Raw genomic sequence first — 13,056 nt, forward strand, 5'->3', positions numbered from 1 at the left:
GCCTCCGAATTTGGGTTTGATTTTGAAGAACAAAATTTGATTTAGGGTTTTCTCTGGATTTTACAAGATTTTTACTGTGTTTTACGATTATCTGTACCAGAAATAGATACTGTACTAGCTATTTATATTTACGGAAAATTGGTATCCCGTTGGATCGTTCTGGATATAAAATAATACGTTTATTTATAAAAACAGATCCAAACGGTATCGGTTTTTCGGGATAATTATCCAAATTAATACAATTTATACTGCGGTCTTGGTCTCAGCGTCTGGTTACACTTATTACGAGGTGATAATTTTAATAGTTTAATAAAAAGATATCGTTTATCAAGAATACGAGTTTTATTGATTTACCGAAACGAATAGTGTACCGAAAATATTGCGCCGGGACCCACACAGGACAAACCGTACGCCGGATCGAAAAAGTCGAAACAGGGAAAATACTCGGAATATTACAATTGGGTTAGGAAGGAGTTCTCGGAAAAGTTTCGGGTTATAAAAACGTAAAAACGAATGACGTCGGCTGGTTCCTAATTGTATAAAATAGTTTATAAAGATTCGAAAAAAAGAATTTATAAAATTCATATATTTCCTATAAAATCATAAATCAACATAAAAATAAATAGGAAGATATGACAATTATCTATATTTTATTTTGGACATATAAAAATTAAAATACTCAATTAATATTATTTTTAAACATCCAAACACATATACCACTTAATAAATAATTACCAGAATTCATATAATAATCACCTAATATTTATTACTAACAAAAATAATTACACGTCATATCCCGGATATTACATCCTCCCCCCCTTAAAAGGATTCTGTCCTCGGAATCACTTAAGCAAATAACTCTGGGCAGTATTTCACTTATATCACTTTCTAAACCTTGGGTTATTCTTTCAACCCTTTGGTTTTCACAATGATCTTACTAACTTTACAACTTTCTTTCTTAATACTTTCTCTTTTTTTTCTATAGTCTCTATTGGATTCTCAACATAGGACAATTCTGTCTGAAGTTTTATCGGCTCACATCCTATCGCATGTCTAAAATTCTATACCGTACTTTTCTAACCTTATCACATAGAAACATTGTGAATATGCTACCCGTGCTGGGTAACGCTAATTTGTTTGCTATTTTATCGATATATTTCGAAATTTCAAAAGGTTTCGAAATTTCAAAAGGTCCAACGTATTTCGGACTCATCTTTCTTTTCTCTTCCGATCCTAGATGATCCCTTATTATGGTAATATTGCTAACAATATTAAATCTTCTTCTTTAAGTTGTGTACTCTTTTTAGCTTGATCTACACATTTCCTTTAACAATCCTGCGTGGCTCTTATCCTTTTCTCAATAATTTCGGCAGCTTCCTTTATCGGTTGTAGCAATTCTAGTCCAAATATTTCATGTTTGCCAATTTCATCTCAATATACTGGTGATCGACATTTACGTTCATAAAAAGTCTCGTATGGCGGCATCCCAGTACTGGCATGATAGTTGTTATTGTTGTAAGCAAATTCTACTAAGGCAAATGCTCGCCTTAATTTCCTTTTGAAATCAATGGCATAAAGACGTAACATGTCCTCAATTGTTTGGATCATTTTCTCGCTCTTGGATGTCAGTCTGCGAATGATAAGCTGTACTCATATTTGACTTGGTGTCTAACATTCTGGAAAACCTTTGCAAAATCCTGAATTGAATCGTGGGACCTGACTTTATACAATAGACGCAGGGACCCCATGACAAATTACTATTTTCTTCAAATACATGCGAACCAACTTATCTAGTGAATATCTTTTCATTAATGGGCAAAAATGAGATGATTTAACCAACTCGCTTACCATAACTTAATTAGCATCGTGGTTTGCTTCCGTTCTTGGTAATCTGACTATAATATCCAGAGTGATACGCTGTTATTTTAATTCTGTATTTCTAATGGTTGCAATAATCCACTAGGCCTCTAACACTTGCCTTATTTAATATGCCTAACACATCATAATCCATTGTGGAATTTCCTTTTCGTACTCGGCTATCAATATTCTTCTTTAAACTTCTGGATATTTTGGTATTTCTTGATCGGATTAAATACTTAGGATTGTAAATTCCCTTTTGGGATTTCATTCCTTAATTCTGCCACTTGTAGCATCCAAGTTCTGAAAGAAATCTTAGGATACCATGATCATTCTTTTAAGTGCATAAATTTCCTCTCATTAAACTGTTAATATCGTGATCCATTGTCTTTTCTTGCTAACTGTTAACATCCTGATCCATCATCTTCTTTTGATATCTTTTTATCTTCTCTTACCAACTTCGACTGAAAGGTCATACTATCCATTCCTGCACCTTTTGGATCATGAACCCTGACTTCCACTTCCAACTTCTAAAATTCCATAGATAATTCTTCTAGTAATGTCTCCATGTTCATTCTCTCCTTTTTTTCTTTTCTTTTTTTATCGTTTGCCACCACATTTGCTCTTCCTCATGAATACATACTTTCAACTCTTATGGTCTGTATATATCTCACATCTTTCTCCATACATATAATGTTTCCCAATCTTTCAAAGCGAATATTATTGTTGCTGCTAATTCCCAATTATGAGTAGGGTACTTCTGCTCATAAGGTTTCGGTTGTCTGGATGCATATACAATAAATTTATTGTGCTGCATCAACACACATCCTATTCCCTTATGAGAAGTATCACTACTAAACCTCCTTGATACTTTCAAAGTGATAAAGCAAGTGTTGTAACCACTTTTTCCTTCAGTTCTGCAAAACTTTCTTCACCCTTCTACATTTCATATAAATTTTTTGCTTTTCCTGGTTAGCTTCGTCAAAGATATTGCAACTTTCAAGAAATCTTGAACAAATTTATAATAATAACCGGCTAATAATAAAACTTCTTACTTTTGTTGGTGCTTTTGGTCTTTATTCACTCATACTATCTTTAATTTTTGTTGGATCCCCTTTTGTCTCCTCCTCACTGACTATCTATGCTAAGAATTATACTCCCTGCCATTAAAGCTTTCACCTTGTAAACTTTTCATACCACTTCTTTCTTCTTTGACTTCCCAGCTATCATTAAATAATTTGCATGGTTCTTCTTTGACCTTAAGTAACACAATTACATCTTATCCAGATCCTCCTTCAAGATTCTGCTCATCAAATTTAAATATTACTAGTATATCAGTTCATCCAAATAACATTACTAGACTTTTATAACAACAGTATTTAGTTCTAAAAATTATCTTTGATATGTCCATAGGTTCAATCTTCAATGGGTAATATACCTAGTCTTAAATCAATCTTATAAAAATACTTTGCTTCTTTCATTTGATCAAACAAATCATTGGTTCGAGGTAAAAATAATTGCTCTTAAGAGTAAACTTGTTGAGCTTCCGCTAGTCGACACATAATCTCACACTTCCATCTTTCTTATTAACAAATCATACCGGTGCATTTTAGGGGGTACGCTAGGTCCAGTTGCTTTCTATTCTAATTATCTCCTACGTTTGCTCTGGTAACTCCTTTATTTTGTCTGGCGCCATTCTGTGCGGGGCTTTGGACACTGGCTTCATTTCAGGTGCTAAGTCAATCATAAACTCACTTTCTCTATCTGAAGGAAATATTGGTAACTCGTATGGAAACATATCTTGAAACTATAAAATCTTCAAATTATGTGTGCTCCTGACTTTTATTTATAATCGCCATAGCTCTTACATCTTGGTCACTGTAACCTTTTAACTTAAATCATTGTTAACAAGTTCTTTACCTTCCTTCGTCTTCTAAACTTCTTCATATTCTCATTTGGCATCTTCAGAACTATCTTCCATCACGATGGTCTATCTGGGCATCACGCTTAAATAATTAATCCATTCCTTAGAATAATGTCCAATCCTCTTATCTCAAATGATATCAGTTCCTCACAACTTATTGCTAGAAATCTCAATTCCACCATTGGTACTTATTTAACAATTACACGTTCTTGACTTGCTAGTCCTTTAGTCATAATCTTATCAATTCAACAGGGTAATTCATCTTATCAACAAAACCTTGAGAGATAAACAATCAAGTTGCTCCCACATCTTTCAATAGTTTAACGCATAAGGTATCCGCAATAATCATTCACGTCATCACATACGTATTCTAAATAACATATTTCACAGGAAAATCGCAAACTCTCATTCTCGGAGACATTTTTCTTATTGAAGTAGATTCCCTTGACTCTTAGTGCTTCCCTAGATAGGGCTAGTGATTTGTAATCCTCTCCATATGCCCTTATTTCTTTTTCATGTATGAGAGGTGGATGGAACTTTGCCCGCTTGGTTCATAATACGTTGACTTCTATTTGAAAAACCCTTGCAAAGAACGACTGTACAACAAAATAACTAGAAAGATTCATAATTTTAATAAACTTAGAGTTGAAAAGAAAGAAGAAGTAATGATTTCAATATGGATGAGACAACCACATTGGTACTTAAGATGGTCAGTCCTTCATACCATATGGCATACAGCACATGGTTAGGTGACGTCCCACCCGACTCTTCGTCATTCCGATAAAGTGTCTCATCATAACACTGTCTGTCCCAATCAGAAAGCAAAACTTGAGGGAAATAATTAAATTTGAAAGGAATGCAAAATCCTCCTTTTTGATATCATCAGAAAGAATTTATTAAGAAAAGAAGTTCATACATTTTTAGGAATTAAAAAGGAATATACGATGTGGTATTGAGGACAAGAATGATACCATTGGTCACCATCCACATTTCACTTGTATTCATCTTTCGAGCTTGTTCGATCATATCCCAATTGTGCCATATAACAACTTTAGAAAGTACGCTGAAATGCCTTCGCAAATTAAGCATTATGGTAGATTCTTACTTGTTAAGTCTTGCGTCTGTAACATCGTATCTACATGTATAATACTTTAACAATTCGATCATAATGGCATTCTTATCAGATCACCTCGAGTTTCCTCTTTTTAATTTAGAATAACCATGAATCATTCAACATAACGATCCTTTTGTTAATAATATTCTTCTTGTAGAAAAGTCTGGAAATCTTCCCAATCTTCTTCAGTCATGCTCAGGCTTCTGTTAAATCAATGAATTCTTTGAACTCTGATAGTCCTAGTATTTGGATGAATAGTTACACTGTGCGCTGATTCTGTTGTTGATCTTATCAAACAATATTTGCACCTTACTGTTAGGAATAATCAACTTCTTCATAATCGCGGGTTACTTTGTTCTCTGAATTAGCAATACAAAGTTTGAAACAGCATCCTTCTAGGTGATCCGGGTCTTTTAACAGACAAGAAACTCAAGTAGTAACTTGACAACCAATGTTTAAAACTTATTTTATTCCAAAAAGGATTTTAGAAATTTTGTAAGGGAAAATCTTTTTCGAAAACTTGTTTAAAAATTTTGAAAATCACACATCTGGTTGTCCTTACTATATGAGTTGGTTGTGTCCTTCTTATAACAAGATACCAAGTTAAAGAAATGATCACACAAAGGTCCATTCACTTCCATTTATCTTCTCTCCTTCATTGGGTCTATTACCTTCCATAATCGACGAAAATTTCAGCTGTCGTTGCATATTATCTTATTCGTAGCTTCATTTCGAAGCTTCCATAATGGTAGTACTCCCGTCATCGTCTTTGTAGTCATTAAGTGGAACAGGTCTATCTAACAGCCAACGAGTCTATTTCATAGAACACAGTTTGCTTACATCACGTCACATCACTGCTTTATATATCATATTTATCATAGCATCATCATCTAATTCTATGAAAATTCCAGATCTATACTTTTCTCTCTAACTCTTTCAAAATTCCTTTAGTCCCTCCCACAATCTAATCACGAGTGGTCTATTCACTAGTGGATCCATTTAATCTGGTAACAGCTATCCTCCGAAACACGTGAATCTTCTTTCTAAACCCCTTCTCACCTTTTTTAATATCTCATGTACTTACCATTTACTGTAGCTATCGCATCCCTTCTCATAAATACTGTAGTTCCATAAGACAGGTTTTTAAACTGAGGGTATAGAACATGGTGTAGAGTCAACTGAAAAGATACATTCATAGTTGAATGTACAGAAGAACAAGAATAAGCAAATGGAGGTTCTTGAATAGGAAGTCTCGTGTCAAGAGGTGTTATAATAGCGTAGAATAACTTGGAGAGGCGCAACTGTCATAACAGAAGGGAATACCATTAATACCGATGGAAGAACAAAGTGTAAATCAAATCTAGAAGACGACGATCCTCAAACGGAAGGCTCCAAATGATCAGATGATACAGGGAAATTAGGATCTGCCATTGTCGTTGTCTGGAAATTACGTCGCAAGCTAAGAATCCCGAATCGTAACATGAACCGTGCCGAAGACCTACTATACAGTCGCACTCAACCTCACAGTGACTTATCTTTATATTTCCTATTCCTAATCCTAATCCTCTACCCAATCCCGACAATCTAGGCTTGTTTCAATGACTTATAACCTGTAACTCTGATACCAACCTGTGGCGCCCTCCAAACCCGAGTCAGAAGTTTGGGGTCCACAACACATACACAAAATATAAACCTGTATATGAAATATTATTTGCAATGACCCTGCTTTACATAACCACGGATCGCAACAGGTTAAAGTATGAAAACAAGCCACAACCTTAACTTTTATTACAACATACCAAATCCCAACTAATTTAACTTACAACTGATAATAAAATTATTCTTATAATCTTACTATCTCACTACCGAAGTAAGCTCCTGCTAGATCGATCCAACTCAATCTGGAATCCTAGCTCGTACTTTGAACTGGGAAACCTCGCTATCAACCGTATTCTTCTTAACTGTAGAATACTTAAAAAGATTTGCAAGAGTGAGCTAACTAGCTCATAAGTCACAATAACAATAACTGAGGTTAATCAATGATCAAACGAGATGATTCGGAGAAATTAAGATTCTTGTTAAACAATCATTAGAATTGGATATTCATTTTAAGTTTTAAAACCAAGGTTAGGCTGTTGATCAGTCACGCACTAACCCCGAGAAAGGCACACAGCTCTGCTCTACGAACTGGATCCAAGGCACACATTGGCCAAATTCGACCACGAATCTGGTCTGACCACGAATCTGGTCCACATAAAGAAAATTAACCAATTCTAAAGCAGTTCAATATGATAAACAATATAATTTTAATAAAACCGGATCATAATCAAGAACAAAAAAAATTGTATAAAAGCATGGTGAAAATTCATGGATACCACAAGGGTATGTCCAAGTATATAAAAGAAATGGCCTCCAGCCTGTAGAAGAATCGGGTATTAGATGAACAATATTATTACAAGATTTTAGTTCTTTGATGTCACAAGGTATGGTTGAGTATGAAAGTTTCTGTATGTTTAAACAATTATGTTCCCGTGTTTGGTATATGATGGGTATATATATTTGTGGAGTAGTATCGTATTTGTGTCGTTTAGTATCTGGTAAATCAATAAGAAATAGTTCACAAAGAATAAGGCTTACGGCTCAAAGATCAAATAATGTGGCTCAGGTTCAAGGCTGAAGGATTCAAAGTATTTGCAATATAAAACAGAGCTATTTTGAATACTTAACAATATGTTACGAGAAAATTTAGAAACATTTGCATTATATCTCGAAAAAGGTTTATAAGTACTTGCCTTATCACAATCGATTCAAATTTCACTTGTACTTGTCTAAAGACTTTATTCAACAACCACTCGTCTATTTTTCTATGCCTTGCTTCTATTCACTGATCACCTGCTGTATTTTCTACGCATCGATTCCATTTTCTGATCACCTACTTCCCTTTTCTACGCCTGGTCTACTCTGCTAGGCATCATGAGTATCTATCAACATTCATCTCACATTATTCTAATCGTCACATGGACGGTATAAAGTTTCATCTACCCTTCGTTTCACCCAAATACGATTAACGAATTAAAAGTTATGCTAAAAACAAATATACACTGATCACATAGTCCGATAATTAAACAAGCAAGTCACATATAACACATAACACGTTAAACAATCAATGAAATTTCATTTATAAGGAAGTCTCGGGTCATAAACAGTTTTTCGGGTATTTAATATGATTTTTAAAGTATTTTTCGGAGTCAAAATGCGTCGTTGGATAAATTTTAAAGCAATAAACAGGGTTCGGTTGGCCAAATCTGGCTTCAATATAATTTTATAATATTTATCAAGCCTTGAAAACAATTTAAAATAATATTTTAAATCTCGAAACTATTTTTCGGAATTTTTAAATCAATTTCAAAATAATTAAATCTAATTAAATAATTTATTAAAATTAATTAATAACTAATTAAATTAATTAATCAATTAATATTTAAATTAATTGATCAACTAAATAATTAATTATTAACTAAAATTAAATAGTTTAGATTAATTTTTGAATTAAAAATAATTTTCAGAATAATAAATAATGAATTTTGGTAATTAAAATGAATTTTTAGAAGTTAAAATAGAGATTTTTGAATTATTTTAAAAAAGAAAATCCCAGAAACAGTTTCTAGGAATTGTAATTGGGATTATAAGATCAAAACCGGGTTTTGATAATCAGGTAAACGGGTCGGTAACCGGGTCGGGACGAACCGCCGGTTTCTAGGATGAACCCAGTTTTCGGTGGCCGCCGGACTCCGGCGACCTTAATCTGCCTGCAAACCACGATCTTTTATATCGTTTTCTGTCATGAATTCATTCCTCAACGTTCTGGGAATTCAAAATCACCATCCAATATCACAAACAATAACTGAACAAGAAATCCGGCGAGTTCGACCATGAACTTCGGCGATTTTTAAATCGGTCAATTAGACCAGCCCAGGAACCGTTTGGCACTTCCAGATATATAAATCGATTGCAATTTTCATCAAGAACATAACCCAATCACCCAAATTAACTAATAACCCCTAATTCAAAAACACCTAATTTTAATCAAGAATGTTCAAACTAATTAAAAACCCTAATTTCTAATTTCGAGAATCAAACACATATTTGAGCATGTTATTGAACTCCAAATCAGTCATATAATATATCAAAATCATCAGGAAGAAAAGTTCTACAACATACAATCATCAAATCATACAAACAATCATCCGTACAAAAATTCATAATTTAATTATCAAGAAATTTGAATTAAAACAATTAAATAGAAAATCACCTGATATTTCTGGGTTGAAATTGATGAAAGATTTGGATTCTAGATTTCAGTAGCTTCGTTTTGAGTATATGAGCGTCAAAATCTGAGACCGGTAACGCCTCCGAATTTGGGTTTGATTTTGAAGAACAGAATTTGATTTAGGGTTTTCTCTGGATTTTACAGGATTTTTACTGTGTTTTATGATATCTGTACCAGAAATAGATACTGTACTGGCTATTTATATTTACGGAAAATTGGTATCCCGTTGGATCGTTCTGGATATAAAATAATACGTTTATTTATAAAAACAGATCCAAACGGTATCAGTTTTCGGGATAATTATCCAAATCAATACAATTTGTACTGCGGTCTGGGTCTCAGCGCCTGGTTACACTTATTACGAGGTGATAATTGTAATAATTTAATAAAAAGATCCCCTTTATCGAGAATACGAGTTTTATTGATTTACCAAAACGAATAATGTATCGAAAATATTGCGCCGGGACCCGCACAGGACAAACCGTACGCCGGATCGAAAAAGTCGAAACATGGAAAATGCTCGGAATATTGCAATTAGGTTAGAAAGGAGTTCTCGGAAGAGTTTCGGGTTATAAAAACGTAAAAACGGATGACGTCGGTTGGTTCCCGATTGTATAAAATAGTTTATAAAGATTCGAAAAAAAGAATTTATAAAATCCATATATTTCCTATAAAATCATAAATCAACATAAAAATAAATAGGAAGATATGACAATTATCTATATTTTATTTTGGACATATAAAAATTAAAATACTCAATTAATATTATTTTTAAACATCCAAACACATATACCACTTAACAAATAATTACCAGAATTCATAAAATAATCACCTAATATTTATTACTAATAAAAATAATTACACGTCATATCCCGGATATTACATCAGTAGCTGCTACCAAGCTAGTATAGATGTGGAACATTTTTATGCTCATCTTTTCAACAGTCACCCTATATTGACTAGCATTCAAATCAATAGTAGTAAGAGTTTGTACCTTTATTTTTGATGAAGATGACTCTTCTTGCTCCAAGGCCATGAGTGCATAGTTTTCAAATTCCTCATCTTCATCATTGTCAAAATCATCCAAACTTTTTCCTTCTATAATATAAGTTTTACCCTGTTGTTTTTTTAGAAGAGCTTCATACTTTATTTCCAATTCAAGATAAGCCTTGTCCTTTTTCACTTTCTTTGGCTTTCTGCATTCTATAGCAAAATGGCCCAATTCATCACAATTGAAGCACCTGATCTCTAACCTGTCAACAGATCCTGTTTTGTAGCCATTTTTACCACCAGAGTTGTACTGTGCGTTTCCTTTCCAGTTGTTGTTCTTTTTGGATGTTTGTCCCTTTTTTTTGAAGAACTTTGGCTTATTTGCTCTAATGTTAAATAATTTTCTTGCTAAGTAAGCCATGGACTAATCTAGCTCATTCAGTTCATCTAAGATGTAGAATTCATCCTCTTCAAGTTCAAGAATAACTTGATTCTGTGGTTCCTTGTTCTTTTGCTCATTACTTGAAACAACCGGAGTCCGGATTTCTTGTTCATCATCAGATGACTGGTTGTCATTAACCACTAGAGCACTTGAACCATCAATAATGTGCCCTTGACAGCTCTTAAAGACTTTCTTTGAATGATTTCCAGTTCATAGGTTTTTAAGATGCCATATAAAACCTCCAGTGTCATCCTGCTCAAGTCTCTCCTTTCTCTTATAGCTAAGATATTATGTTCTAAATGGTCAGGAAGGGTGAGCAAAAACTTCAAGTTAACCTCCTCAACTTCATAATATTTGTCAAGAAGCTACAAGTCATTAATTAGCTTATTGAATCTTTCAAAAACATCAGTTATACTCTATTCTGGTTTAGCCATAAAACCCTCATACTGAGATACCAAAATTCTCCTTTGGTTTGACCTAAATTCCTCTGTTCCCTCACATAGAATCTCTATCTTTTTCCCAGATCTGTTTGATTGTGTCACAATTGATAATGTTATTGTGCATTACATTGTCAAGTAATTCTATTAAAATCAGTTGTAAGCCTTTATCCATAGAGAATTTCTCCTTTTCAGGTTCAGTATACTTTGAGAGATCTTTAGGAGCATAATGAGCTGGAATGACCATGTCTTTATATGTAGATTCCTCAACTCTTTCCATGGGGGTGAAAGGGTCATTCTTGAGAATCTGAACATATAATGGGATGGCCATCTTTATAAACAACAACATTTTCTTTTTCCATAATGTGTAGTTAGATCTGTCAAAGGCGGGAATCTTGATACTATATATCTTCTGTGTATTCATTCTTCCAAGATCTTTATTCTATTTGCTTTTTGATTTTGATCTGATACCACTTGTTAGGTAATGAATACAACACAGGGGGTGAATGTGTTTAGGTTATTTTTAAGGCTTTTTGAATGTTTGTTAGTTGGTGAACAAAGCAGATAAGAAATGCAACAATATTATGTTAACTGGAAATAAACAGTGCACACAATATTTCAAAACTCACTTAATTTCGTATTAAAATCAAGCTAGTGTTTTGCTACAAATCCTGGGTTCTTTATAAGTAAAGAACTCATTTTCTTCCTTGAGAGAGTTACAAGAAAATTTAGATCTGTTTTATACAATTAAAAACAAAGGACCAGTGTTTACTTTATAAATTAGTAAACACAGCTTTACAAAGCATGCAATAGAATATACTAAACCCTACTTTAAGTTATCTCTATATCTTTCCATTTCTGGCTTAGTGTATCTTTGCAAATCCTGTGAATATATGAATTTCTTTGTCAGTTAATCTTGACATTTGATCTTGTACTCTTCAAGCTGCTTTTGTAGACTTTTCAATATAAGTGATTAGATCGTTTGTTGATTGATAATCTTGAATATTTAACTTGTCTGCATTCTGTACTTGAGCTTCATATCGAGATCTCCAGTTTGATCTATAGAGAACTGACATCTCGATAAGTATAATGGCTTATCGAGATCTCTAGTTTTACTCTTCAAGCTGCTTTTGTAGACTTTTCAATATAAGTGATTAGATCGTTTGTTGATTGATAATCTTGAATATTTAACTTGTCTGCATTCTGTACTTGAGCTTCATATCGAGATCTCCAGTTTGATCTATAGAGAACTGACATCTCGATAAGTATAATGGCTTATCGAGATCTCTAGTTCTCTATAAGTGAACTTGGCTTGTCGAGTTCTCCAAACTTCTGCATGTAGAAATGACTTGTCGATATCTCTAAGATCACTATAAGTATTTTGACTTATCGATATCTCTGAGATCTCTAATGAGAATTTGACTTGTCGATATCTCCAATCTTCACATCTTTATTTTGACTTGTCGATATCTCTAAGTTCTCTAATGCAGAAATGACTTGTCGATATCTCAGAGATCTCCATATATATTTTGACTTATCGATATCTCTGAAATCTCTATTAATAATTTTGACTTGTCGATATCTCCAATCTTCATATTTTCATTTGGCTTGTCGATATCTCTGAGACTTCTCTATAAGGTATTTTGGACTTCTCGATAAGTCATTCCAGAGTTCTCGAATAACTTTTCTATATGACTTGATCCGACTTGTAGATATTTAGACTTAGAATATTTTTCCCAAAATAGATTTATTCAACTCCAAGCTTCTTCATAATTTCTCTGAGGCATGATCTTCTTGATCTTCTTCCAGAGTTTATATGTTAGGCTTGAGACTGTTTACAGAAATATACACCAGTCTAATCTTTGACATTTTTACAGATTCAACAAATACATTACAAAATACAAATAGAGATTATCATACAACTAATTCTTAGGGCTATCAATTTGACTTAGTCTTGTTATT

Source organism: Apium graveolens, chromosome 8, assembly GCF_009905375.1.
Source record: "Apium graveolens cultivar Ventura chromosome 8, ASM990537v1, whole genome shotgun sequence".
In the NCBI taxonomy this organism is placed as follows: Eukaryota; Viridiplantae; Streptophyta; class Magnoliopsida; order Apiales; family Apiaceae; genus Apium; species Apium graveolens.